Here is a 26,436-nt window from a genome sequence, read left to right on the forward strand (position 1 = left end):
CACTGGTTCTGATTGGAACCAATCAGTTCATGGGTTCTTGACTGGGAGGGCCATGGAGGCACACAAAACCCTGGGGAGGGGTTACAGGAGTGGCTGAAATTGCCATCCTGGGGGCCGGAGCTCCACGAGGGGCACGGGAGACAGGCCCCTCCCCCACCTGTGGCGGCCACCCTGCTCCCAGAGGGACCGGTGACCCGGTTACTCACCTTGGTGTCTGTTCACAGAACATACCTCCTCCCATCAAACTGGATTTGGATTTGGATTCGATTTTTACTTAGTTCTGTGTTTTTGAAACTTGTTCTAGGCACATCCTTGCTACTCTTCCCTCTAAGCCTCTGCCTGTGCTGCTGGCCCTGCCCCGGCCCGAGGCCTCAGAGGAAAGCGTCCTCCGCTGTGCACAGCCTGACACGCTCAGGGTGAGCCTGGCCACAGGGCTCTGGGGCTGGGGCTCCAGGGGCGGTCGGCGCTGGCCTCCTTGGAAGGGGAGGGGCGCGGGGTGGGCGGCCAGGTGCGGAGGGGCCGATGAGCCGCATTTCTATCCAGGAGGCGAGGACCCGAGGGCCAGCATCCTCAGTGGTGGGGAAGCCGCGCTCCCCCGCCCGCGGGGACACAAGGGCGCTGAGCAGCCTTTAGGGCTCGTCTATCTCCACCTCCTCTGACGGCTGCTCACGTCCTGCGGGGAATCGTGGGCTTGGCCTGCTGTTCCCTTTTCAATCCTGCATTAGACCATTTCTTTACCCTTAAATAAAAGCACAAAACAAAGGCAGATGCGGGGAGATGGTCTCTTGTTTATCGCCCTGACTCAGCCTCTTTGTCCAGCCCTCGCCCAGAGAAGATGCTCTCTCAGGGGGCGAAACAGAGATAACAAACTGGGAAAATGCAGCCCCAGTGAGCACGGACCTGTAGCCCTGGGTATGTCACGGGCAGGACGGGCTAAGGGCTGCGTCTCGCTCCCGGCGGAAGCACAATCCCAGCTAGAGAGTCATGGGCGGCGGCCCCAGGCTGACGTGGGTTCCATGTGCACGAACGGTGCAAACTGAGCAGCGGCCACGGCTGCACTTCGCGGCCGGGTGGATTTCAGGAGGCTTGTCTTCTGAGTGACCAGGAGAAAAGGGGGAGAGACTCAGGCTCTGACCCCAGGGGGCGTCAGGAACACACGTCGTCCACAGGCAGTGGCAGGGATCGACCTTGGGCGAGAGCAGTGATGAGGTGAACTTGGAGAGAGCTCCATGGGATGGCGGGTTTCACTGCCGTCTGCCCACCTGAGGGGTTACCACACGCCTACCTGGCCATCAGGTGTTTATACCTGAGCAGGGAGGGCGCTCATCCAGGAAGGCTCTACTGTCAATAATGATTCGCTCAATACCCACCAGCTAACAGTATTCCAGAAGAGAAAAGACTACTTCCGTCATGGCAGGGCCTTCAGAGTACACCCTTCCAGACACACAGGAGCACTTACGGGGAAACCTGGATTGAGAGCCACACGTCAGCATTAGCTCTGGGCGTTTCCAAAGTGCCTCCTGGTGGTGGGGGCTCGGGACCCCCCTCCAGGGCTGGGGTTCAGAGAACATCATGACCAACTGGGGGTATCACTGGGCTGACCTCGGGCCAGAGCCAGGGCAGGAGAAGGTCCCTCCCTTCCTTCATCCCTCCCTCTCTCCCTTCCTTCCTTCCTTCCTTCCTTCCTTCCTTCTTTCCTTCCACAAGGGACGAATGTGTGCATAAACAGTATAGACCCTGGAGGTGAAACCCTAAAAAATACAGACAAGGTCATTTGCCTTCAAGGAGCTAACAACTTTATTTTGGGGGGAGTAGTAATTAACTAGTAATTACAAAAAAGCAGCGAGTGTCCAGGTGCAAATGTAGCATCGTAAACGATGCAAACTTGAGATGGGAACCCAAAGGAACAGGATTCCCATGAGAGACAGGAGGCGGAGGACGGGAGGACCCAGGAAGTGAGTCCTCCCTGCAGGAAGGGTCCCGCAGCCGGGGGACGTGGACGTGGGGAACTGAGGGACCCCTTTGAGATGCATGTGGACGTCTGCATCCCCACCCTCCCGCCATGCCCAGAGCCCCTCCCTGTAGAAACGAGCCACCCTGGTCTCTGCCTTCCCAGCCTTGGCATCCGATGTTCAAGGTCTTTCCCTGCAGTTTCTCTGCTCCTCCGGGGTGTCAGGCTGGCATGGTCAGGGAAAAGGGTGAGCCCTTGCCCATGGGATGGGAAGAGAGGTAGGCTTCGACTGGCCACCCTCTACGTACGTCAAATCAAAGCTGTCCATGAACTGCAATGCTCGAGATCCTCCTAGCCCTCTATGCCCCGGCCACACACAGCTCATTCATTCATCCTTTTATTCATTCATGCAATCCAACACATAGCTATCGGACTGTCCACGCATTGGGCACCGGCTGACCCGTCCTCCAACTGGCAATTTTAACATGGCGTTTTCCCTCCTCGAGAATTTGCACACAGGCATCCCACATTAATGAATCTCCTCGCTCAGCTCTTCCTCCTGAGCCCTGGGAGGTGGGCGCTCAGAGCCCTGGGGGTTCCCACCTCTTAGAATCAACTTGATAACTTGTGTTTGTCTGAAATCACACCCACTTATCAAAGATTTGTTTTCCAATTGATCAGTTTACATGTACAATTGTACACCATTTAAATGTACAAATTTGACCCTCATCTACATCTGTACTCATGTTTTAATTCCCTTCCTGGTTAGAATTCCTAGGAATTTAAACATTTTAATTTCTGAAGTACATAGCACAACAAATGTTTATAAAGTATACTGTTTTCTAATTCATTTATTTCTTCTTCTACTCTTATTTTTCCCTAATAATAATTCCTTATGGATTTTTCAAGATTTTCCATTATTTTTCCAACTTCCTCAGTTCAAGGAACGTTCATGTTGTTTTATGTTAAGACTGTGAATGCACAGGAAGCATCGTTTCAGTCAAGTGTTATGTCTTGAGTGTCGTTAGGATAACTATTCAGAAGGGCTGGACTCTGTACACAAAAGTGACAACAACGAAATCTCCTCAGCCAGCGACGTGAGCCAACATCACCGGTGTTTCCAGCTCCCGAGACCAGAGTTCTGTCCGTCTGTTCTCTCTGAGGTTGTTACTGAGTTCTGGGTTTATTTTACCGCATAACAGATACAATGATGACTTTGTCTGGGTAACTCCTGTGCTTTCTCTGTGGCCAGGTCAACACTTTTGTGAGTGTTCTGTCAACGTTTGACCAGCCGCCTGCTCTGGCCATGGGTGGGAGCCTGTGTCTGCGTGTGTCTGCCTGTAAACCGGATTCTCACATATTCAGTGGCACGTGTTAGAGAATCACCCACGTGACGTGCCGTAAACATTTACTTCCACTGCCACCGTCATGCTCAGATGTCAAGGTTTTTATTATACTGCAGTTTCGTTTACAGTTGTCTTTCCAAGTGTCTTTTACTGTTGTTCTGCGTGTTTTTTTTTTTTTTTTTTTAAACAAAGCAGTTTTTTGTGGTTTTTTTCAATTTTTATTTATTTATTTGTTTACTTTTGGCTGTGTTGGGTCTTCACTTCTGTGCGAGGGCCTTCTCTAGTTGCGGCAAGCGGGGGCCACTCCTCATCGCGGTGCGCGGGCCTCTCACTGTCGCGGCCTCTCTTGTTGCGGAGCACAGGCTCCAGACGCGCAGGCTCAGCAATTGTGGCTCACGGACCCAGCTGCTCCGTGGCATGTGGGATCCTCCCAGACCAGGGCCCGAACCCGTGTCCCCTGCACCGGCAGGCAGACTCCCAACCACCGCGCCACCAGGGAAGCCCTGTTCTGCGTGTTTTGATATTTGATGATGCGCCTTGTAAATGTTTTTTTACTTTTACAGATTCTGTCTCCTACCAGTGTGAAATAATCCTTCTTTTCCTTTTCCTAGTGTTTGCTTGAGGTCTACTTGGTCCTGTACTAATAGGATCACAAAATCGATCACAAATAACCTTCAGAATATAAACAGCTAATGGCTGCATGGCCTTCCGTAAGCGGGGCTCCGAGCCCCACCCACAAGGAGTTCCTCCGGGTATTCCTCCAGGCTACCTGGCTGCAAGACATCCCACACCTGCTGCTGCCGCCACCCTGGGGTGCTTGCCAGGCTGTGGGTGTGCGTTTCTGCCCCCAAATCCCTGTGTTGAAGTCCTATCCCTGACGCGAGGGTGTTTGGAGGTGGGGTCTCACGGGTGGCATTAGTATCCTTATAAAAGGGACCCAGAGAGCTCTCCCGTGTGAGGACACGAGATGACAGCTGTCTGCAGCCCAGAAGAGGGCTCTCGCCAGAACCTAACGTGCCGGCACCTGGTCCAGGACATCCAGCCCCCAGAACTGCGGGAAGTAAACATCTGCTGTTTACAAGCCTCCAGTCTGCGGGGATTTGGTCTCGCAGCCCTGAACGGAGGCAGCTCGCTTCTCCCCCTGCCCTGTGTGTGTGTGGGCGAGTTCCTCTGGGACTGAGAGCCGAACGTTTATGTAATGCTGCTGGATGTCACCCCACTGCCCTCCAAGCTTCACCAGCGCCAGAGATTTTCTCTCCCTGTAACTTCCAAAAGCAGGGACAGATGTGTGTTTGCATGAGAACAGACGAGGACTGCCTAGACCATTACCTAAAGCTGCAAAGGCACGTCCATGCAGGCACCATCAGACTCCATCCTGGGGCCGGGAAGACGCCAAGGGGGTTTCCTGGGGGCCTTTGGTCCCACGCGTCTCCCACCTGTCTGAGTTTTAGCCCCTGAGACGGCTGCACGCCCAGCCTGGCACCGCAGATCTCAGTGGCCCAGCCCCCCTTTCTCACCTGGGGGTCCGTAGGAGGACAGGATGGATGAGGGAGCACGGAGCTATAATCAGCCGACTGGCCCGCTGGTTCTGCGTCCCCAGATTCTGTGCCTAGAACACCGGGCCTCACCTGGCCCTGGGTTCCCTCCTACTTCTGTGCCTCTGCGACTCACAGGGGCCCTGGCGACCTTCCCCTCACTCTGGGGGGCAAGGGGGAGCCCGGGGGTTCCTGGATTACTGCACGATGCACCCGCCAACCACGTGACTCTTGCCAGCTCTCTCTGAGCCCTCTCTCCCGCACGGCCACACGGGGCACTCAGGTGGGGCTCAGAGACACGCCGGCCCCATCCTCAGATGGAGAATTAAACATTGAGGGGTGGGCTCAGGTCTTCTGACTCCCCGCAACCCCCTCCTGACAAGTGATGCAGGGAAAGTCCTCCTCCTGATGCCATCGTGGTTTTGTTTTTGTTTTTTCCTATTTATATAATTTGTTTTTCATCTGGTCTGCATAAGCTCTATTAGAATTAAACAGGGACCCCTAAGAAAGCAAAGATGCCTAAGACCTACCCCAAAGGGCCAGGTCTAAGTGTGCTGGGGGGAGCACGTGCTGAAGCCCCCCGTGGTGACAGCACCTTGGCACCTGCGGGCACCTGCTGGGCCCCCGGGTCACCTTTTCCACCTATGGCCCAGTTCTTCCTGGAACCCGATGCCATCTCTGCCAGGGGGTAGCTGGAGAGCCTCAGCACCGTCTCCAGCAACAAGGCTTCTCAGAATGCAGAGGGAGGGAGGGGGGTTTCATCTGAGGTAATAAATCATTTTGTGCTGCAGATTTTACAAGCCTCTGTTGGCTGTCACTGCGATAAAATTTGATCAAACAGTGTCGTCCAGGGGGGAAGGCAGGCAGCAATTCCCAGGGGGTGGAGTCCGCTGTGCTCTGTGCGTTTTCAGCCGCGTCTGAAAATCAGCTCAGCTTAAACTCCAAAGGGGCGCCTTCTCGGTGAGCCTTTCGTTTACAGCAGGCGACCGTCCCGCGGCGCAGGGTGGGAGAATCCCATCTCTGCTCCAGCCTGCCCTCTCCCACCGGCTCCTTTATTTTCCCAGCCATTTCCATTTCACAAGAGCACGATTTGAGTCATTATCAGCTCCTGGCAGTTGCTTCGGCCTCTGCTATCTCCCCGAACAAAAGCAACAATATTCAATTCAACCTGCTCTCGCGTCAAAGGGAAGAGCAGGTGATTAAGCTCTGGAGGCCTCGTTTGTGATGGATTAAATGCACACACCCACCGTCTGTCTGGTTTTAGACACGCCCAGCTCTGCTCCAAGCCAGCTGGCTTCAGAGAGTTGAGCTGATGAGCCTGAAGTCTTTATGGCACCAAAATGACCCTTAAGATGTGGATGCCTGGGGCAGATGGAGCGATAAACCCAGAGGGTTTGCAAATGGAAAAAACACCCACTCCATTTCCTGCAGTACTTCCAGCATGGGGTCTGTGTGGCTCTGGGTTTCCCGCAGATCAGCGCCGAGGGTCCTCACTCCCCATCTCGTGGAAAAGGAGGACCGCTCCGCGCGCGTCTGTCCGGGGCTATAAATCTAGCGCAGCTGGGAATTGCACTCAGTCGTGAATCAATCTCTCAACAAGAATGTGCAGTAACAACAGGGCCTCAAGGACTCCCCAGGCGGATGGAGCCGGTCGGACGCGGGGAGCAGGGAGCGGGAGGGGTGCACGCCTCGCTGTGCAGACGCCGCCGGGCGACCTTGGCCAGGCCACTGCCCCTCATCAGGACTCAATTTCCTCATCCGCTCAATGAAGGGGTTGGACCGGCTGACCTCGGAGGTCCCTGCCCGTCCTCACTTTTTATTATCTTAATTGTGTGCTATTGACCGCTGGTGAGGCCGGTCACCCCAACGCTGCCTGTGAGCCGGCTTTGCGTATTGATCTCCGCATTATTTCACCAGCTGTCAAAGCAAACTTCCCAAAGTGACTTTCGTTTGGCATAAAACGAGCCACACAGCATTGTTGGAGATTAGCTTAACTTTATGACGATGTGATAACTTTACACAGATTTGGAAAGACTATGGGGCGTGAGGGGCCGTGCCCTGGCCCCCTGCCCTTGTCGTTTGTTTCCGCGGACGCGCCGTGAAGGTCGGTGCCAGGCGGGTTGTGTGTGTCCCGAGGTTGCCCCATAACATGACACAAAGCACCTTCCAGGGGTTTTTCTCAGCTGTGTTCAGGAACGAAACCTTGTAAAGTCCCAGCTCCAGATGCAGTCACAGTGGGGGTGGGACCTCAACACATGCGTGTGAGGTCACAGTTCAGTGTATAGAGCAGGACGCAGGGCGGAGGGCTGGGGTTCTCCGTGCAGGCTGGGGACGCCAAGGCAGAAGGAATGTTGTTGCGCTGAGGGACTCCTGCTCAGTCCTTGGGGTCAGCGGCTGAGGCAGAGTAGATGGGAGGCCATTGGATAAGAGAGCAAGAGAGGCATCAAGGAGCTGAGCGGCCAGGTGGGATGGCTCGCGGGTGTGGCCATGGAGTCCCTCCCAAGAATGACAAAGCAGGGAAAAGGGGTGCCCACGGCCCAGTGCTGAGGGCTGAGCTGTGTGCCCCCAAATTCATATATCAAAGTCTTAACCCGAGGACCTCAGAGTGTGACTGTATTTGGAGATGGAGTCTTTACAGAGGTGATCAAGTTCAGTGAGGTCACTAGCACGGGCCCTGATCCAACATGACTGGTGTCCTTACCGGAAGAGGAGGTCAGGACACACACACAGAGGGACGACCACGTGAGGACACGGGGAGAAGACAACCACCTACATGCCCAGGAGAGAGGCTTCGGGAGGAACCAGCTCTGCCAGCACCTCAATCTCTGACCTCCAGAATGTGAGACAATAAATGTCTGTTGTTGAAGCTCCCAGCCTGTGCTGTTTGTTACACAGCCTGGGCTGACTGAGACAGCCAGGGAGGACCAGGTTCTGATTTACCTGTGAGCCCCACCATCACCTCTCACAGCACCTGCTCACAGGAGGGGCTCCATAAGTGCCTGCTGAATGGAATCCATCATCCCCTTGTGAGGCCAAATGTCACAAAGGTAGCTCCCAAGCTTCAGCAAAGGTTCTCACCCCTTGTGTCCTCAGGAAGCACGTCACCTCCCACCTCCCACTGCTAAGGGTCTGTGAGGGTCCGCGGCTCTGCGGCAGGTGCTGGACCCATGTACCTTGGCGGCGCCACCTCCATTAACCCACACCATCCGCCAACATCCATTTCTCTATGTGGAAACGCCCAGCTCGTATTGGCTGAGTAGTTCAATGACAGCTGTCCCTAAGCGAGATGGGGGTGTGCCACCATCTGAGAGTTAATGCAGAAAGACCTTATGAAAAACAGACAACATTCTCAAAAGGTTCCAGTATTGATGATGCTTTGAGTGTCTACAGTAACCTAGGTGTTTTCACTTCCCTCCACCGCCCCATCTTCTCTCCAGAAGGAATTTACCAAAAGCAGCCATGGAATTCCCAGGGGCAGACAGTGTAAATGTTAGCAGAGGTTATAAATAGCAAGGAGTCCCCAGCATCATCTGGCTGTTTGGGAACAAGTAGGGCACACTCCGTGATTTAGGTGGAGAGGGGCCCAGAACGGCCTGAGCATGGCCATTAGGCTTAGAGAGAAGGCGCAGGTCCTGGCGGGAAGCATTCCCTCCTCCTGGGGGATGTTCTTCTCTTTCTGCTCCACAATCCTTCACGTGTCTGGGAGGAAATGCGGTGCCCACACCAGGCTGGGCCCCACGGACACCCACGCACAGGTGGCAGCTCCAGAGAGTGGCCTGGCTGTGTGGTCACAATGGCGCGGTCAATCAGGATGCCGTCCGCAGTGGTCCTCTCCTGTCCCCAGATGAGCCGGTGCTCAGACAATCCAACTCTGTTCAGAGGTACAGCAGGCCAAATTCCTCAGCCTCCAGCTGAAGAGCTATCAGTACGGCTGCCAGAGGTCAAGGGGGACGCACTCGTTCCCCCAAGTAACTGAGCACCAACATCGTGAAGTGTGGTTCTCCCCGACTTGAGGAGACCGTGCCATCCGAGGGGTCTGTGATCTTCCTTCTCCCGAGGGCAAGAGGGAGAGAAGAGTCTCCCCTGACAGACTGCCTCTCACAAAAGCAGAGCCACAGTCAGAGGCTGACCAGGAGATGTTTCCATACCTGGTGCTCTCAGGCCTCTGGTCAGCTGACACTTGCCCGGGATGGAGCCCTGCCCTGCAGAGTGTCAGCGACTGGACCCAGCCAGTAGCAGCTGGATTCTTTCAGGACAGCCTCCGTCCCCTCCCCAGACACTTTTCCTCTCAAGTTGTGTCTCTTGGGTCTTGCTTAATTCAAGCTCCCAAGTCCTTTGCAAAACAGCTCTTTGGGGTTTGATCAGTGTGTGGTGATGTGGGGAAGCTGCATTATTATCTGATAAATTTATCATGTGTGGCATTGTACTTGTTGGTTATGAAAAATCAGTGGTTGCCTGGTAACCAAAATTGTCTGTCAGCTCCCAAAACCCCAAGGCTGCAGAGCCAGGCTTGCTGGCTTCTTGGGGACGTAACTGAAGATGCTGGACAACATTGACCAAATCTGGGGATACCAGGGATTTAGGGGCCCTTGTTCAAAGCTGTCCTTCTTAGAAAAAGCATCTGGTAAGCATCATGGCTGCGGTTTGAGGCCGTAATCAGCTTTAAGAGAGAAGAGGGAGCTATTCCAGGCCCATCTTTGCATGAGCAACCCCAGGAGGGAAAGACCAGACAGGTGGGTGACAGCCACTGTCTAGGGCACCTGGGAAGTCCTGTATCCATTCCAGATGCCCAGATCCCTTGCTTTTCCTATAGTAGCTGAGTTCTATCGTGGGCTCTGGTGTGGGTCTAGATCCTGATATCCAATGATCCTGACACTGAGCTCTCTGCCCTGCAGACTTCTTGGGTGCGACTGTTTCTCAGTGGTCGGGCCCCTCTGGGGGGCCCATCAGCCACCCCAAAGGGCCTGAGGCAGGAGGTAAACGGCTCCAGGCTGAACAGCTGGAGTTTGTCCCCTGTGGACAGATACTCGAAGATGAGGAGGAGGAGGAGCTAAGCCCTGCCCAGATAAGAGACCACATATTCCTTATTCTCGAGGTCAAGGAGACCTCCCTGACTATACATGCCCAGAAGGGCTCCTCGGAGGCCAAAAAGGGAGTGATGTCAACCTACCCACAGGCCTCTTCACTAGAATTCATCTTGGCTAAGAGATGCGCACGCACACGTGGGAGGATCCTGAGATAAACCAAATACGGACTCAGAACCAGGCAAAGCAAAATGATTGGCCAAAGGAAACCTGGGAGAAATGCCCCACGTAAGTGATTCACGCCACCACGAGGGCGTGACTCTCTCTCTGAGTCTGCCCGTGTGTCTATCCACATGTACTATTTTTCCTCCTAATAAACACTTCAGTTGTTTCACTATTTTCCATCTTTGTGGGAATTCGTTTCTGCAAAGCCAAAGGCCCAGGGCCTTGTCACGGGCCACTGGTCCCTGGTGGTCTAGTGATTGGGATTCGGTGCCCTCACTGCCACCGCCTGACTTCAATCTCTGGCCGGGAACCGAAACCCTGCTTCCAGCCACAGCGGGCCAAGGCCACCTGAGATGAGGCGCGCCCCAATTCTGGAATAGTGATTGAGGGAAGGATATAAAAAATACCCTAAGAGTGAGAGCTCAAATCCTGACCCCATGATGCTCTCTGCCTCTGTAATCAGGCCTGCTCCCTTCCCTCCCGTTTGCCCCCCATGTCCACCTCTGATCTCAAAGTTCTTCCTCCTCTTCCTTTTTTCCACATCCGGATGGCAGATACCAGATGGCTGAGGGGGACACGGCACAGTCAGGGAGCTTCCAAGCAGTGCCCTTAGAGTCCCCGAGGTTACAGCGACCCCATCCCAGACAGCAAGAACTATGGGTACAGATTTCATTTAAGATTCTGTTTTAACTTTTCCAAAATTGTAATAAAAAACTACATGCACGCCCCAAACTTGTGTCTCTTAAATGCTTACCACGTGTGTTCTCCTCTGTTACTCTTTATAGAAAATGGCTCTTCTAAAGAGATTTACAAAATAAAGTTGTGTTAATAAAATAATGTGGGGCTTCCCTGGTGGCGCAGCAGTTGAGAATCTGCCTGCCAGTGCAGGGGACACAGGTTCGAGCCCTGGTCTGGGAAGATCTCACATGCCACGGAGCAACTAGGCCCATGAGCCACAACTACTGAGCCTGCGCGTCTGGAGCCTGTGCTCCGCAACAAGAGAGGCCGCGATAGTGAGAGGCCCGCGCACCGCGATGAAGAGTGGCCCCCGCTCGCCGTAACTAGAGAAAGCCCTCGCACAGAAACGAAGACCCAACACAGCCATAAATAAATAAATAAATAAATAAATAAGCTAAAAATAAATAAATAAAAAATAAAATAAAATAAAATAATGTGTGTAATTATGTGTTGAATGGGGAACGCCATTTGCTTCCCAGAGCTGTTGTAACAGTTGAGTGAACTAAGGGTCATGGGAGAGATTGCTGTGAAGTTAAACAGAATCCTGAGTGCTTCCACCTCCTGGGGACAGTCAGTAAAGGGCCCTGGAAGCCCTGCTGTGTCGGGAACTGTCCCAGGTGCTGAACGCACAGCGAGCAGGGCAGGTGGTGAACAGAATCCCAGACAGAGCCCGTGGTGCAGATGTTGGGGCAGGGACACCCTCGTCCATCCATTTGGAAAGCTCTCGTGGATTCCTGCTCTGTTTTTCACCATCAGTCCATCACTCACCTTCCAGGCGCCTCTGGCTTAGCCTTCAGTTCAACCCCACACCCTTCCAAGTCTTGCTGCGACCTCACCTCCCCGGGCTACCAGGAGAGCTCACTGCACGGCACCAGCCGGAGCTGACCGCATCTGAGCCCCTCTCTGAGTTTCTCCGTGGACATCTGAGTTCCAGTCTGGGGTCCACCACTCCCAGCAGTGAGACCCTGGCCTGGGGCAGTTACATGATGCTCTGTGATCCAGTTTCCTCTCAGTGACGAGGCATGATCGCATGTGTATGAGGATCAAATAAATTAATGGACAAAAACCATTGGAAAAGTAGGCTTGCCTCACTCTAAGGGTGGTATGCAATCATTTGCCCTATTCTCAGCATATCTGAGATGGATAAGGATATACCCGTTTCACCATGGGGCCCCCAGCACAGCACCCCACACGTAGCAGGCACTCAGCACACAGCTGTGGAATGAATCACAGGCTCTGCCAGACAGGGGCTGCCCCCTCACTCCTGCACAGACCATTCCTGTCCCAGGTTGACTTTTCTGGAGGTGAAAGAGCCCCCTTTTCTTCTATTATACTTTTACCTCTAGAAAATTCCCTTGTTTGGGAAGGCAGGTTTGCTTCTTCCCAGGAGTAATTTCCTCTCCCATTTTTATTTGAAGCTTATAAACTTTGGAAGGAAACAAGTTCTACTCTTGTTAAAAAAAAAAAAAAAACCCACACAGAAATTCTGCCAACACCTGCTATGCGATATCGTTAATAAATTACTAGAATATTGCAGCATCCTACATGCTCATCTGCTCCAAGCCATTTGAAAGGAGCTGAGCTTTTCTGGACCGCATGCCAGGGACTGTCTTGTGGCCCCCGGAGCACGTGTTTGGGGAGAAGGTGTGCCTGCTGACTGCGGGTCCTTGCTCCCTCATCGGGAAGGTAATTTGTTCCCGTCTGCTCAGTGACTCTCATCCCAAATCTGACGTATTTCCACTCATGCTTTCCTAGAATGAACAGAGAAGCAGGAACTTTCAAGACATTGTCCTGAAGGACAATTAAATCTTGATATTTCAATGCCATATATTATGTATATTTTAATGCAGTAGGATGTTGTCGACATTTCCTTAACCTCAGACAACTTGTGGTTTCTGAGAAGACTCACAAGGATGTACCTGAGTGTCTCTGTTACAGTTTCTCTCACACTGAACTGTTGCTAGTGGATTGAGATTTCTGCTTCCCTAGGGATCTAGGACCCGAGGTGGGAGGCGCAGTGCTGGGTCTTAATCGTTGTCGTCCTCAAGCCCCGGCACAGTGCCTGGCACTCTGTTGGTCCAGTGCTTGAACGGATTTAGTAAAGAACAAGAATAAAGCCCACGTAGAATATTTGGCATGGCCTTTAATTCATGTCAGTCAATATCCATGTTTAATTTTTAATTTATGTCAGTCAGCATCCATGTTTCATTTTTAATTTAACAACAGTCCTGGGAGGAAATCATACTACATCTCAACAGACCACTTGAAAGAATATTTTCCTTCCCTCAACACTCTAAGATGGTGTGAAATAAGAGCAAAATTTGTGGTTCTAACGAACAATGTAAGGGTGCTCCCGTGTAAACACGGTAACTGTTAATAATCAGACAAACGTAGCACCTGGTGCGGCATTGTTGTGAGGCTTCACACGTATTCACCCATTCAGTTCTTACAAGAACCCGGGGAAGGAGGTGCAATAGGCCTCATTTTATAGACAAGGAAACTGAGGTGCAAGGTGAAGGAACTTGCCCAAGACCAAGACCTAACAAGTGCAAACTGGGTTCCGACCCTGACCCTCCGACTCCGGAGTTCATGCTCTTGACCCCCTAGAACCAAGCTCAATGTCCAGGAGACCAAAGGCCTCTTGCAGCTGGACCCTGTTCTGAAGGATCAACTTCAGGCTACAGATGGGGAGGGGACATTCCAAAGCCTGGCATCTCCTGCTCCCTGGGGGTCCAACCCAAGGAGCTTCAGCTTTACCATCGGAGCCTGGAAGGGAGCTGACGGACCTTGTAGGGTGGGTGGGGGAGGGGAGGGCCAGAGCCAAGTGGCCTCCCCAGCATCCAGTCAGCAGGTTCCAGGCATGGTGGAGGGAGCAGAGGCTGATTTTGGTGGGCCCCTGATTCATCGTTGGAAACAGTAACAGTAACAGTAACCCTCTTGGTGTAGGGTTATGGGCAGAAACCCCATTAAATAACACTCGCTAAGGAAGAACGTGGCTTTCAGATGGACACCGACAGAAATCAAAGGTAAAACAGCATAGATTCAGGCTCTATCTGACCGCGCTCAACAAGCCGTGACAGTGGAGAGCCTGACGGGTGCTGTAGGGTGGCCTGGGGGTGGAGAAGGTCCAGCTACGGTCACCTCAACCTTTGTACACAGAAAGCTGATGAGTATTGGCCAAGGGCATCATGTAATCAGGTTTCCCATTCCTGCCTTGTAACCGTCTCATGATCTCCTTCGTGGACACTAGGAAAGCATCACCCCTTCTCGTTTCTCCCTCATCCCAGGTTTCCTCACAGTTGGCTGCATTGTCACGCATACACCATCCATCTGCAAGGAGCCCCTCAGCTGGTGCCCTGAGTCTCATCCATCTGTGATTGGTGAGCGGCCCCCTCTACTCCAGCAGCCAAAGACATTGGCCTTGGATTTCTTGACCCAAATTCAGGCTCCACCACTTGTTAGCTGTGTGAATTTGGGCAGGTGGCTTAACCCCTCTGCACTATAAAAAGTGATCTTACTACTCATATCCTAGGGTATTTGTGAGGGTTGAGTGTTATAACCCATTAAAAGATCTAAAAACAGTGACTGCCACATAACTGTGGTAAGTGCATCCATTTCAGAGAAGCACATGGGGAGTGTTCTAGAGCATTGTTCTTTCCCAATGTCTTTTTTTTTTTTTTTTTTTTATGGCTGTGTTGGGTCTTCGTTTCTGTGCGAGGGCTTTCTCCAGTTGCGGCAAGTGGGGGCCACTCTTCATCGCGGTGCACGGGCCTCTCGCTATCGTGGCCTCTCTTGTTACGGAGCACAGGCTCCAGACGCGCAGGCTCAGCAATTGTGGCTCACAGGCCTAGTTGCTCCGTGGCATGTGGGATCCTCCCAGACCAGGGCTCGAACCCGTGTCCCCTGCATTGGCAGGCAGATTCCCAACCACTGCGCCACCAGGGAAGCCCTCCCAATGTCTTTTTTACACTTTTTAACAGTTTGATTCACTCCTCAGGGCAGCCTCATAACTCCTTTGGTCATGCTGTGGTAATAAAATGTCCTATGGTCTTTTTGAGTCACAAAGCACCGTCTCAGATCAGTAATTAAAACAGCCAGCCCCCTGAAATCATCACAGCGCTGGGCTTTATTCAAACTTGAGACTTTACCATCCCATGGTTCAGGTTTGAGGTCGGGAGCTGGTGTGCACTTGAGGTGGCGGAGGTATTTTTATCGTCTCTGTGTCCTGGCTTAGTGCCTGACCCTCCTCAGTTGTGCTAACCACCCTCCTGGACCCCCAGTGGTCGGAGAAGAGGCAGGGAGGGAAGACAGGTGTGAGGAGCATCCCACTTGGCTGGACTGTGGTGGTGGCCCAGTCGTACTCACCATCAGGACACACAAATGTCCCAAGGTGGCTCTTCACAGCAGGACATCTCTTCCTGTAATTCCCTTGACATGTTCAAACGTTTCCCCGTCTGGACAACTGTTCAACTCTTTCCATGTCCTCAGCCTCCTGGAGGCCCATCTCTTCTGAAATATCTTCCTGCCCCTCCTGGAGACAGTCTAGGACAACCCCAAGCAACTTCCCTTTGGGGTCCATGGGAAACATGCCCACGCATTGGGCTACGTCAACTGGACATTCGCCCTCATCTCCCAGGTACGGTACCAGGGTGGGTATGAGCACGCTCTCCCAAACATCCTCTCTGGACGGTGTCCCTGCGTCCCCTCATACAAACTCTATGTTAGCGCTGGCACTTCCCCACCGCTTGCCTCTGCAGGAGGGAGGCTGGGGGTGCACCATACTGCTCACCCAGGAAACGTCTACAAAAACCCTCGGGGGTCATCTCGCACGCCCCTCTCACGGATCTCGAGATGATGTTCCATCAGGTGGGTGGACATACAGCTCAGCTCTCTCCAAAGAAATACGACTCCCTTGTATGGATGCATTTAGTTGATGAATCATGAAGAATTATCTAAGCATCTTTGTATCTTCCACTTTGAAGACACCTTCATGTTGGCCCAGCACTTTACATTGGGATGTACTTCCTTCCGCTTCAACACCCTGCATGTGAACTGTTACTATTTTAGGCCCAGAATTTATGCCAAACCTGGGAACTGACAGAGCTATTCAACTGGTCCCAACTGCCCCACTCATGTTCATTCACCCACAAGTTTATTTACTATCAACCATTAACTGCATATTCCAGATGCTGAGCCAGATGTTGGGAAAGTGTGTAAATGTGACACGTGTCAACGACACCTCCAATCATCAGGGGTTCTCAACTGGCAGAGATTGCACCCCCTCCCATGAAAGGTTGCTTGCCAATGTCCAGAGACAGTTTTGGTTGTCATAACTGGTGTGTGGGGAACTGGGAAGAGCAGGACAGCTGCTCCCACCACAGAGAATGATTCAGCCCAAATGTCACCGGAGCCACAGCTGAGAAACTGTGCCATAATAGAACCCAGGTCACTAAATCAAGGAGGACCACACCTGTCAGCATGACCACCCTCTCCTCTTGTACTCCCGAGAGCACCTTGTGCATCATGTAGGTAACCCTTAGTTACACACGCCAACTGGTTAGTACAAAGATACATTCAGTAGAGAAAACGTAACACACACTCATGAAGAACATACTTTGGGGCACACCCCCTCTCACACTCAGTCAGTGTGAAGAGAGTTGCCTGTGTTGGGACTGGGAGGAACGTCTCTTTTCCCACAGTGCTCACCCATCCATCATCCCTTGGCTGTCACCTATCCCCTGATCACCATATGTCTCCAGCAGAGTGTGAATGCCTTGTGGGCTCTGGGTCTGCTCAGGAGGAAGAGAACCTGCCCAGTGTTGGTGCTACTGAAGTGTCAGCCTTCCATCCATCAAGACTCATCCATCGCGTTCCCCCAGCATCCCTCCACGGACCGCAGTGAAGCTTGCCCTCCCTCTGTGGTCCTCCCACCTACAGGTTGAGCCCCTTTTGGTTTTTGGTAGATGGAGGCTTGTAAGACTCAACCTTTTCCTTCAAGAGGCTAGGAGTCCATTAAGGCAGATTAGGGAAGGTGTGGCCATCTACCAGTGATGGAGCCAGATCCATCCTTCACTCTCTGTATTGTGTATACTAAAGCCAACCAAGCAGAGTGGGACATCCCATTGGCATCTAGAGACCCATGGAGACCACTTTCCTATTGGTGCTTCTGCAACCACGTGCTCTCTTGAGCTCCAGTTGGGGGGTGAGACCCTGAGTGCCTGGATCCCTCCCTCCTTCTCCTTTTCCTTTCCTCTTTTTCTTCTTTTGTGATTCTATCCCTCTGGTACCAGAGCCTGACATTATGACCCTCAGAGAATTAACCAGCTCATTTGACTTTCAGTAAAGACTTGTGTGGCTTTTGCTTATGTGAGGACTGACCCCATCCAGGCGTGGGAAGCTTCATGAGGTGTGACCTGTGCTTCTCAATAAATGACAGGGTGAGAATACCTTGGCCACCACCTCCATCAGGCCTCAGTGACAAGTTCCGGTTCCATGTCCTAAAACCTTTGGGATCTGCATCCTACCCACTGCATTCCCACTGGCAGTGCTGTAGGTGATCGCCATGTGCCCAGCTGGGCGTCTGGCCTTCCAGCACCTTCTGGCCAACAGCTCTATGCCCTCAGGAGGTCCTCATATGCTCCGGGTCCTTAACTACCTCACTTCTGGTCTCTATTCCCTCCCCATCAGGAGTTCTTGGACTTATTTACTGATAATGAGAAGAATAGTGTAAGACTATGAAGAGACCTCCAGATTGGCAGCCAAGGAGCTCTGCAGATCTGTTCCCCAGCAGAACAACCAAAACTGGTGAACATTATTTTTAAAAACAATTTAAAATCTCTGGAAATTTCCCTAAGGCCTTTAAGCAAATGAAGGTGTATTTATTCACAATGTCTACTAAGTCTTGGTAAGAACAGTGAGAGCTATGACCTGCTCCCTCCCTGCTTCTCTCCTGCTTATCCTGACAGAATCTCCATCCCAAATGACTGTGGCCAGGAAGATGGGGCCTTTTCCTCCCCAGTTCCCAATAACCAGGGACTGGATGAGAAAGGGCAGGCTGGAGCATTTCTCAACCCTGACAGCCCCAAGCTGCAGAGGCTAAATTCTTGGTGAGTGTGACTGAGAGGTTGGGGCTTCATTCTGACACACAGGCCCCCACTCAGAAGGCAGAGGCTTTGTTCCAGACACGGCCAACTGGGATCACTGGGGCCCTGGGTCAAGCTCATAGGGTTGAGTTTCCACACTGGAAAAGAAGAGCAAACTAAATCCAAAGCAAGCAGAAAGAAAGAAACAATAAAAATAAGAGTGGAGAGTAATGAAATAGAGAATAGAAAATAGTAGAAAAATCAACAAAAGATTTCCTCAAAGATATCAACAAATTTGACAAAATTAGCTAATATTGATCAGGAAAAAGAGAAGATTCCATATTATGAAAATCAGGAATGAAAGAAGGAATATTACTACTGATCATGCATAAATATATAGAAGTTTCAGGGAATACTATGAGTAACTGCATGCAAAACATTTAGATAATGTAGATAAAATGGACAATTTACTCGAAAGACACAAACTACTAAAATTTATTCAAGGAGAAATGTAAAACCTGAATAGACCTAAAACAAATAAAGAGGTAGAATTAATAATAATAATTACCACTCAAAGAAATTACAGATTTATTGTAATCCCTATCAAAATCCTAACAGTGTTTTTGCAGAAAAATTTCTATTCTATCCATCCTAAAATTCAAATGGTATCTCAGGGGGCCCTACATAGCCAAAACAATCATTTGGCTAAATTTGGCTTAATCATTTGAATAAAACTGGAAGATTCACATTTCCTGATTTCAAAATTTAGTACAAATCTACAGTAATCAAAAACTGATATAAAATGTGGCACTGGCATAAAGACAGACATACAGACCAATGGAATAGAAGAGAGCCCAGAAATAAATCCTTGCATATATGGTCAAATGATTTTTGACAGGGGTGTCAAGATCACTCAATGGAAAAAGACAGTCTTTTCCACAAATTCTGCAGAGACAACTGGATATCCCCATCAAAAGAATGAATTTGGACCCTCTCCTTACACTATACACAAATATTAACCCAAATGGGTCAAAGATCTAAAGGTAAGACCTAAAACTATAAAACTCTTAGAAGAAAACATAGGGGAAAACATCATAACATTGGATTTGGCAATGATTTTCTTTTTATTATGGCACCAAAAGAACAGTCAACAAAAGTAAAAATAGAGAAATTGAACTATATTGAAATTAAACTTTCATGAATCAAAAGACACAATCAACAGAGTGAAAAGGCAACCTACAGAGTGGGAGAAAAAAATTACGAATTATGTATCTGATAAGGGGTTAATATCCAGAATATATAAAGAACTCCTACAATTCAACAACAACAAAAAAACCAAACAACTCAATTAAAGAATGGACAAAATGCTTGGAGAATGAACATTTCTCCAAAGAGGATATACAAACAGCCACAAATCAAAACCACAATGGAATGCCACCTTACACTAATAAGGATGGCAGCTATTCACACACACACACACACACACACAGAAAATGACAAGTAAACAGTATGGCAGTTCCTCAAAAAATCAAAAAATAGATTTATCATATGATCCAGCAATTCCACTTCTGAGTATACACCTAAAATAATTGAAAACAGGATCTCAAAAGGATATTTGCACATCCATATTCATGGCAGCATTATTCACAATACTCAAAAGGTGGAAGCAACACAAGTGTCCATTAATGGAGGAATTGATGAACAAAATGTGGTCCAACCATATAATATTCAATCTTAAAAATGGAGGAAATTTTGACACAAGCTACAACATAGATGAACCCCGTGGACGTGAGGCTGAGTGAAACAAACCAGTCACTTATATGAAGGATCTAGAGTAGCCAAATTCATAGAGACAAAATGTAGAATGGAGATTGCCAGTGGTTGGCAGGTGGGCAGAATGGGGAGTTTAATAGGTTTCAGAGTTTCAGTTTTGCAAGGTGAGGAAGAGTTCTGTAGATTTGGTTTACAAAAATTCGAATATACTTAACACTACTAAACTGTACATTTAACAATGGTTAAGATGGTAACTCATTATGTGTGTTTTATCACAATTAAAAATTCTTTTAAAAGGAGAAAAAAAAAACTACCAAGAAGGAAACTAGGTAGGCCAGATGGCTTCACTGGTCAGTTCTACCAAGTACTTAAGGAAGGATGAATACAGATTAGTCGCAGGCTCCTTTAAAAGGTACAAGACGGGACACCTCCCAAGTCATTCCAGGGGACCTGTATTACTTTGGTACCAAAACCATAAAGACATCACAAAAAACTACAGACCAACATTCCTTTTGAACATACATGTAAAAATCCTTAACAAAATACCAGCAAACTGAATCCAGAAACATACAAAAAGGATTCCCAGGAATGCAAGATTGTTTGAATATCCAAATATAAGTTAATATAATACACCATATCAATAAAATAAATAACAAAAACCACAATGGTTTCAATATATGCAGAAAAAGCCTGCAAGAAAATTCAACAACACTTCATGATAAAAGGAAAGAAAATCACAATGCACTAGGAATAAAAGGAACTTCCTCAGTCTGATAAAGAGAACCTACAAGAAACCGCACAGATAACATTACACTTAATGGTGAAAGACTGGCTTCTTTTCCCCTAAGATCAGAAACAAGACAGAATGTCCATTCTCATCCTTTTGTTTAGTTATGTACTGAAGGTTCTACCCAGGGCAATTAGACTAGAAAAATAAATACGAGGCCTGCAGATTGGAAAGGAATGATGGTATTGCATGTAAAAAATCCTAAAGAGGGCTTCCCTGGTGGCGCAGTGGTTGAGAATCTGCCTGCCAATGCAGGGGACACGGGTTCAAGCCCTGGTCTGGGAAGATCTCACATGCCGCAGAGCAACTGGGCCCGTGAGCCACAACTACTGAGCCTGCGCGTCTGGAGCCTGTGCTCCGCAACAAGAGAGGCCGCGATAGTGAGAGGCCCGCGCACCGCAATGAAGAGTGGCCCCCACTCGCTGCCACTAGAGAAAGCCCTCGCACAGAAACGAAGACCCAACACAGCCAGAATAAATAAACAAATAAATAGCATTCCCTTTAAAAAAAAAAAAATTCCTAAAGAACCCACCAAGTTATTATGGTTATTAGAACTAATAAACAAATTCAGCAACATTTTAGGATACAAGATCAACATAAACAATAAATTGTATTTCCACACATTTGCAATGAGCAATCTAAAATTAAAATTTAAAAAAACTCTTTATAATATTAATAGTATGAAAATAATAAAATATATAGGAATAAATTTAACAAAAGAAGTTCAAAATACATACTTGAAACTATAAAATATTGTTGAAAAAAATTAAACATGCAAATAAATAGAAAGACTTCCCAGATCATGATAAGAAGACTTATACAGATTTAATTATTAACAAAATCCCAGATGGCTTTTTATAGGAATTTATAGGCTGAGCCCAAAATTCATATGGAAATTCAAGGGATTTAGAATAGTCGAATAATCTTGAAAAAGAAGAACAAAACTGGAGGACTCATACTTCCTGATTTTAAAACTTACTACAAAGCTACTACAATCAGGACAATGTGGTACTGACATAAGGCTAAGCATACAGATCAGTGGAATGGAATGGAATGGAATGAAATGAAATGGAATGGAATAAAATGAATAGACTAGAGCCTAGAAATGACCCACACTTTTGTGGTCAACTGAATTTTGACATGGCTGCCAAGACAATTCAATGGGGGAAATAATCTTCTCAATAAATGGTGCAAAGGAAGTAATTTACCCCTATTTTACACCATAAAAAAATTAACTCAGAATGGAACAAATAGTTAAATATAGAATCAAAACTATAAAGCTCTTAGAAGAAAACATAAGCCCAAATTTTCATGACCTTGGTTAGGTTAGGCAACAGTTCCTGAGATAAGACGTCCAAAGCACAAGCAACAAAACAAACAAGAAAATAGATCAATTTGTTATCATCAAATTAAAAACATTTTTGCTTAAATGACTCCATCAAGAAAGTGAAAGACAGCCCACAAATTGGGAGAAAATTTTCTAGTTCACATATATAATAAGAGATTTTTGTCTAAAATATGAGGGACTCTTAAAACTCAAGAATAAAACAACACAAATTTAAATGGGCCAAGTATTTGAATAGACATTTCCCCATAAAAGACATCTAAATGGCCGATAAGCACATGAAAAGATACTTAATACCATTAGTCATCAGGGAAATGCAAATCAAAACACAATGAGGTACTGCTTCACATCCACTAGGATGGCTACAATCAAAAAGACAGGTAATAACAGCCATTGGTGAGGTTGTGGGGAAACTGGAAACTTCAGACCCTGTTGGTGAGAATGTAAAATGTAGCTACTCTGCAAAAAATAAAACCCTGGAATTTCCTCAAGATGTTAAGCATAGTAATACCATCTGACCCACATTTCCACTCTGGGGTATCTACTCAAGAGAAATGAAAACTTGCAGACAGATGTTTTTAGCAGCATTATTTAGAATAGCCCCAAAGAGGGAAAAAGTCCATCAATTGTTGAACAAATTAATAAGATGTGGTATATCCATACAATGGGCTATTTATTCAAGCTATAAATAGAAATGAAGTACTGATAACACACTACAACAAGAATGAACTTTAAAAACTTTATCCTATGTGAAAGAAGTCAATCACAAAAGACCACATAATGTATGATTCTATTGATATGAAATGTCCAGATTAGGCAGAATGTAGATTAGTGGTCTGGGTCTGGGGGCATCGGTGGTTGGCAAAATGGGCAATGGCTGCTAATGGCTATGAGGGTTCTTTTTGGGATGACTGAAATGTTCAAAATTGATTGTGGTAATGGCTGCGTAACTCTGTGAATGTACCAAAAAGACTTTGAACTTCATAGTTTAAGTGGGTGAATTGTATGGTATGTGAACTTTATGTTCATAAAGGTGTTACTTTAAAAAAAACTATTAGGATGATTGTTTTGCTCCTCTGACAGGTATTCCTTCTGTAATACGGAAGTAAAGAAGTTATCAAAGGCATGAATCTCAGGCTAGAAATTCAGGGTCACAATCCAGGGAATTGTGACAATCCAGGGAAAGTCACAATCCAGGGAACGTTCTTTTGGCTCAGATTCACCTTTCCCACCAAAGAAACACATATCGGGCTTCCCTGGTGGCGAAGTGGTTGAGAATCTTCCTGCCAATGCAGGGGACACGGGTTCGAGCCCTGGTCTGGGAAGATCCCACATGCCGCAGAGCAACTGGGCCCGTGAGCCACAATTGCTGATCCTGCACGTCTGGAGCCTGTGCTCTGCAACAGGAGAGGCCGCGACAGTGAGAGGCCCGTGCACCACGATGAAGAGTGGCCCCCGCTTGCCGCAACTAGAGAAAGCCCTCGCGCAGAAACGAAGACCCAACACAGCCATAAATAAATAAATAAATAGATTTTTTAAAACCCCAAAAGTTTAAAAAAAAAAAAACAAAGAAACACATATCATCTCAAATGAGGTGTTTCCTCTGCACCCCCAGTGGAGAGCCAGCCGACGCCCAGGAGGGCTAATCCTGTCCTCACAGTGTGCGACCTCTACGTGGCCTGCCATAGGACCAGGTGCTTGGTCGTCACCCCACTTCCCCTCTAGTCCGTATTAGCAGATCCCCATTTGCCTACTCCTGTGATAAGACAGGAGTACTTCCTCTGAACCACGCTGGGGGATCCTGAGAAGCTGCATAAAGTGGTGGGAAAGTGCCTTCTGATCTGAGGGGTTGTAACTTCAGGGCAAAAGGGGTGGCTGTTCAGATGCCCCGAGTGGGAGGGGCTCTAAGGAACTGCCAGCCTCAGTTGCTACCTCAACGGTCTGCCCTGCCTTGAGAAGGGTGCTTCTCCCTTTAATTTGCACAGCATTCAGCAAGGGATGGGAATGGGGGCTTTTTTAAAAATTCAGATTCCCAGGCCTCGTCTGGAAAGTCCTGGTTCAATCAGTTCAGGCATCTGCATGTTAATTGGTAGCCCAGGTGTCTCTGGAGCAGGTGGTCTGGGAAACAGTGGTGAAGCCAAAGGTTCTCAGGATTCGGAGTCAGACACCGTCACCCCCAGTGCTGGACAGCAGCCTGTGGACGGTGTGGACCAGGGATGGGATCGGCACCCCCTCTGCCCATCCCGGCCACTCCCTCGGGACCTGACCCATCTCACAGCGTTATGTGCCTCATATACTGACAAGCCCCTCTGCACGTGTCCTGCCCAGCTCCTCCCCTCAAAGCCGGATCGTTCTCTAAATGGTGTGTTATCATCTCTGCTGAGTTTTCTCCTTCAAAAACACATATCGAAAACTAAATTCCAGAGTCTTGAATCCACCCCCCCCCACTTCTGCCATCAAGCTGCCCCTACAGAGTCTAATTTATCACACTCTCGGTTATTCCATCCTTCCAGGTTCTCAGGAAAAAGATTTGGAGCATCCCATGGTGTCCCTCTCTCTCTCTCTCTCTCTCTATCCTTCCCTCTCTCCCTCTCTCCCTCCCTCTCTCTCTCTCTCTCTCTCTCTCTCTCTCCTTCCCTCTCTCCCTCCCTCCCTCCCTCTCTCTCTCTCTATCCTTCCCTCCCTCCCTCCCTCTCTCTCTCTCTCTATCCTTCCCTCTCTCCCTCCCTCCCTCTCCCTCCCTCCCTCCTTCCCTCTCTCCCTCCCTCCCTCCCCCCCCCCTCTCTCTCTCTCCCCCCCCCCCCGCCCCGCCCCACACCTGATCCACCAGCCCACCCTGTTCGGCTCTGCCTTAGACACACATCTGGAATCCAAGCACATCTCAACCCCCTCTGATGGCCACCTGGTCAAACCAGTGGCCTTGCCCCCCTCCTGAATTCCTACCTCTGCTCCCAGAACCTGAAGCCTGTCTTGAACACCACATTCAAGCCAAGTTCTTAGCTCAGAACCCTCCAGAGGTTCTCATCTCACTTGGCTTAAAAGATATAGTCTGTGCAGGGCCCCCAGGACCCTGAGGGCCTCCCCCGCCCGCCCACTCAGCTCTCTCTGGACTCTTTTCGTCCAGCCTGCAGCATGCTCACCGCCCTCCAAAGCCTCACTCACCACTCAATTCACTACGTGATGCATACAGCGCGTTGCTTAACAGACCTGTAACAGATCCGCAATACTTGAGTTTCTAGAAGCTACTTTTAAGCTGTTCTTAGTTCCATGTTGTATCTATGAATGGAAGAAAAAGCCTTTTAGAACTGCCTATATTGAAGTGTTTCCCATACAAACAATGAGAATGTTTTAAACAAGCCACGTGCAAGATGAATTCATGACAGTGTTCTGTCACTGAATGGAAATTATCCCCAGTACGTGGTGCCTGCAGTGAATTGGTTCACAGACCCCTAACTCTAGGGTTACTGAGCAGCTGCCCAGAGCCCAGCGTTCTAACGGTGAATGGATCGAAAGCCTTTCTGTCTGCAGGTGAAGACTTGTTCCTGTATTAGATACACACAGATGTTTCTTACAAGCTGTGTGAAAGAAACGTTTGGCTCAGCGTTCTTTCAGGAAGCGGACCTTCTCCCTGGTGTGCGGACACCTCATTGCTCTGCCCTCGCCCTTCCCGCCCCACCACCCCCGTGTCCGTTAGGACTCTGCTCGGTTGCCACTTACCTGGGAGTCCTTCCTCGACCACTGGTTCAGAAGGAGAGCCCGTTCCGTCCCCTCAGCAGCACTTGTCACCTTCGGATGCCACTCTCATTTCGTGGCCTGATTGCTTCGTGTTAGCTGCTGCATAAGGGCCAGCTCGTCCCCCCCAAGGTGGGACAGCGGCAGCTTGGAGCAGGAGCCCCGGCCCCATCCCTGAGTGAGGGGCAGTGGATGCAGGACCGGGACGCCGGCCAGCAAGACGCCGTGGAGGGAACCGTGGGTGGAGACTCGGCCCACCCCTCCTGCGACGGGCTGTGTCCCGCTGCCCACGCAGACCTCGTCAGGGTCAGCAGCCCCAAGGAGGACCAAGGTCTGACCCTTCGGAGCACGTCGGCCGAGGTGGTGGGGTTGGGCGTCCAGTGAGAGTGGGGGCAGCTGAGGCGGGGTCCCCGGCCCCGGCACTTCAGCCCCTCGGGGCCGGACAGCTCCCCTTCCTGCCTGTGGGATGAAGGGGCCGAGCTACAAGTACCTCCCCGCGCCCCCTGTGCCTGGAGTCGGCTCTCAGCAAACGTCATCCAAGTCCTGGCCTCCGTCTTCTAAAAAAACAGTTTATTTCCACCACCTCTGGGTTAACCTGTTGTCTCATTTGAAACCCCAATTTCCATGTTAAAGTGAAGCGTAATAAGTAGCAATAAACTCAGCTCATCCTGCATTTGTTTCTCCCCAGCAAGAAGCAATCAGTTTCCTGAGAGGTGTTCACAGCTACAGATAAACGGCGACCTGGCAAGATGCAATCGGCAAAGTGTCACTTTTATTCATGGCCTCAAATCTGAGAATGGGCTTGTCTGAATTTTAATTATCGGAAAGCACTTACCGCCTTTGCTTTAATGAATTGTATAAAATTTAAACACGTGCAATTATATTTTATACATAAGAA

This window comes from Balaenoptera musculus, chromosome 10 (genome assembly GCF_009873245.2).
Source record: "Balaenoptera musculus isolate JJ_BM4_2016_0621 chromosome 10, mBalMus1.pri.v3, whole genome shotgun sequence".
Taxonomy (NCBI): domain Eukaryota; kingdom Metazoa; phylum Chordata; class Mammalia; order Artiodactyla; family Balaenopteridae; genus Balaenoptera; species Balaenoptera musculus.